This window comes from Vicia villosa, linkage group LG6 (genome assembly GCF_029867415.1).
Source record: "Vicia villosa cultivar HV-30 ecotype Madison, WI linkage group LG6, Vvil1.0, whole genome shotgun sequence".
Lineage (NCBI taxonomy): Eukaryota > Viridiplantae > Streptophyta > Magnoliopsida > Fabales > Fabaceae > Vicia > Vicia villosa.
The window spans coordinates 83,118,018-83,122,023 of NC_081185.1; the positions used below are offsets into that span (position 1 = coordinate 83,118,018).

Sequence of the window (4,006 nt, forward strand, 5' to 3'; positions counted from 1 at the left end):
TCACTAAAATATTACAACAGTAATGAAGTGAGGTTGAAGATGAAGTTTTTAGAGCTTTTCACTTTGACAGCGTTTCTGTATGTTTGCGTAGTGTGTTGTATTCAGCTTCTCATCAGAACTTCTATTTATAGGCATTTTGAGAAGATGACCGTTGGGAGCATTTAATGCGTTGCGTGATCCGTACAGCATTGCATTTAATGTTTCACTCTTTTGTCAACTACCTCGAGCCTTGCTTTTCCTGCTTTTACTGACTTTGCCGTTAATAGCTTCTAACGTTCCTTTTGTCATTCAGCGTAGCCTGCCATCTTGTACTTGCTTCTGATCTGATCTTTGTAGATACAACGTTTGAAATAATAAGAGTCAAACAGCTTGGTGCAGAGCATCTTCTTGTCTTCTGACCTTGAAGTGCTTCATGCGTGATACCATGAGAACTTCAGTGCTTCTGCTTCTGATCTCAAGTTCTTCTGATGCTTCAATAGACCATGTTCTGATTCTGCTTGACCATCTTCTGATGTCTTGCCAGAGCATGTTTTGATGTTGCATACTTGAACCTTCTGAGTCAGTGCTTCTTGCGCTGATTTTGTGCATACTCTTCATATATTTCCTGAAATGGAAATTGCACAGAATTAGAGTACCACATTGTCTTAAGCAAATTTCATATATATTGTTATCATCAAAACTAAGAATATTGATCAGAACAATTCTTATTCTAACAGGGACATCCCCCAGATCTCGATAAACTTAGAGTATTTGGTTGCGTAGCCTATGCTCACATTAGGCAAGACAATGTTAAACCTAGAGCTCTGAGATTCGTGTTCTTCGGATACCCTGAAGGAGTCAAAGCTTATAAGCTATGGTGCCTTGATCTAGGTCAAAGAAGGTGTATTATCAGTCCAAATGTAGTTTTCAATGAAGTTGAAATGGCTTTCAAGAAAACTGATGATGTTGGTCGAAGTGCAGAAATATCTGACGAAGAGTTAGAACAGGGAGAGATTTCTATTGAGGTGGAGCATGTTGATGCTGAGTTGTGTATCCTAGATGAAGTCGAAGAAGAAGCACAAGATGTTGAAGATGCTGATAAACTTGAGGAATCTGTCGATGACTACCTAATGTATGCAGATGTTATAGCTTATGCCTTAATCTCTGCACGTGAGGTTCTAGACGAAAAACCTAGAGACTATAAGGAAATTATGTGTGGAATAGGTTCTAGACGAAAAACCTAGAGACTATAACGAAAAACCTAGTGCAAACTCAATATTGGAATAGGAGATTCAATAAGTTCATGGCACACATAGGTTTCATTAGAAGTCAGTTCGACCATTGTGTTTACTTCAGATTTCGACCTGTAAATTCATTTGTTATTTTATTGCGGTATGTGGATGATATTCTCATAGAAAGCAACAATGTCGAGGAAGTGATGAAGGTAAAGGTTGAAATCAATGACGAGTTCCACATGAAGGATCTGGGAGCAGCATCCAAGATTCTTGGGATTGACATCCGAAGAGATAGAAAGTAGTTAAAATTATGCGTATCTCATGAGGCATACCTACGAAAGATTCTCGACAAGTTTGGTATGTCGAATTCGAAGCCTGTTGTGACTTCGACAAAACCTTAATTCAAGTTGAGTATTGCCAGTGTCCCAATATTGATGTCGAAAGAACTTATATGAATAGCATTCCAGATGCCAATATAATAGGTTCCTTGATGTATGATATGATATGTACTAGACCTGATATAACATATGCACTAAGTCTTGTAAGCAGGTACATGGAGAATCCTAGAAAGGCTCACTGACAAGCATTGAAGTGGATTATAAGGTACATAAATGGGTCTCTGAATAGATTCCTAATTTATGGTGGAGCCTTGAGTGAAGATAGTAAAGCAGTAATCGAAGGATATGTCGACTCTGATTATTCAGGTTGTATGGATTCTAGAAAATCTATTTCTAGATATGTTTTCACTATGTTTGGCACAACAATTAGTTAGAAAGTAGCACTTCAGAAGGTTGTTGCTTTATCAACCACTGAAGCGGAATATATTGCCCTCACTGAACTTGTGAAAGAAGCATCGTGGCTTGAAGGTTTTGCTGAGGAGCTGAAATTTCAAGGTCGAGGTATCACTGTTAAATGTGATAGTCAAAGTGCAATACACTTATCGAAGAACTCAGCATATCATGAGCGAACTAAGCACATTGATGTGAGGTTGCATTTAATCAGAGAAGTAATCGAGCGTGGAGAAGTCCTAGTGCTGAAGGTTTAGACAGATCACAATGTTGTTGATATGATCACCAAGACATTGTCGACTTGCAAGTTTTTCTACTATATGTAGTTGATAAAGGTGCGTGAAGAAATCTAGTTTGTTCTTTGATGTTATAGAGTTTGTTTTAAGGTGGAGATTTACGAGAATTGGGTCGAACTCTATTGGGTCAAAGAGTAGCTTCTGGTTCGACAGGATTTATGCATGCCGTTGAAGTATGATCACGTGCTGGTGTCGAAGACCTACATACTGTAATTGAAGTGTGTTCTAGTATATGAGTGTTAATATGTTAGGGTTGTTAGTATTTGGAATTAGGTTTGTCTACTATGTCCAATTGTTTAAGTTAAATTGTACCCTAAGTTAGCTTGTAATGGGTATTTGTGAAAAATCTCATTAATTTAGTATGTTAGGTTTATTATAAATTACATACTAGTTTCTCATCATTGCATACTGCAAATCCTAATTTAGGGTGAGAGGGTTATTTGTTATTCTTACAACACTTGTAATCTTGATTGAAGGAGAAAGTAAAGAATAGCAGTTATAACCAATTATTTGTGTTCTTATTGCTCCCTTACTTTTTCTTACCCTTGTGGGTTTCTTGTCGAAAGAAACCTATTATACTTTGTGATTTCGACATCGTTTTTTCACAACAAGCGGAATAGAACGAAATAAAATTGTCATTCTATTGTCTGGGTATTTCATTACAAAATTGAGCAATTTTTTCATTTCGCTCAAATCTAAGGATAGGAAAAGTGATGGAATTGGATGGAATACATTCCATCAAGTTCTACTCCATTTTATCTATTTTTAATTAATCTAAACAATAGAATATAAATTTATACTATTTCATTCTGCTCCCCAATATTATATTTCATTAATTCAAACATAGCCTAAATTCTAATGCATTTAACAATCAAAATAGTTTGAAACTAGAGATTTACATACTATATTATTTTTACTTGCTGATAATAATAAGGATTTATTTTATTTTACAAAATATTACATTAAGATAAACTCTATTTATTTTTACTTGCTTATAATAATAAGGATTTATTTTATTTTACAAAATATTATATTCAGATAAACTCTATATTCAAAACATACTCAAGGCATGCATTTTATTTATATTGAGTTTTAAGGGTATAATATCTCATTTTTCATTACAACAACAAAGGCGGTTAGGAGGAATCATTCCATAACATTTACCACCTTTCTTATAGCCTATTTTAAGACAGTCTTGATTGCATTGCTCATTGGATGGGCAATTACCTTCGTGGCATTTTAACCCAAACATCTTGAGAGATACATCTTGAGACAAATTATTCTCACCATTTGATATTCCTACAATCAAAAGAAGATTTATTCATACTTATTTTTTAACATATGAGTATACATGTTGAGAGATAAAACAAATTTCTATTATTTACCTGACAGCAAAATCATTGCAGCAAACAAAATACAACAAAGATTGAAGTTAACAAAGGCCATTGTCCAAGATTTTATCTAATAATTTTTATTTTTTTTTTGTGAAATTTAAGACTCACACAATCATTATATATATCATCGAAGTGAAAGCAATTATAAATGAAAGTAAACATTAAAAAATAAATATACTTTGAATGTAATTATAAATGAGATCAATTAATACTTTCTGATATTTTAAATATATAATCTTTTTGAAGATCATCATAGATTAGTAAAAATATTTTGACCATATAAATACTTTCTATATAATTTAGGATTAAAATAT

General features: G+C 33.7%; 1 long non-coding RNA gene across 1 annotated transcript; it reads right to left on the bottom strand.

The window, feature by feature from the left end:
- Positions 1–3,344: 3,344 nt before the first annotated feature.
- On the bottom strand, positions 3,345–3,793 carry LOC131611773 (uncharacterized). Its single transcript, XR_009287127.1, has 2 exons — positions 3,684–3,793; positions 3,345–3,597 (listed from the first exon to the last, which is right to left on the bottom strand). It is a non-coding gene; the product is annotated as an uncharacterized LOC131611773 (long non-coding RNA).
- Positions 3,794–4,006: the final 213 nt, after the last annotated feature.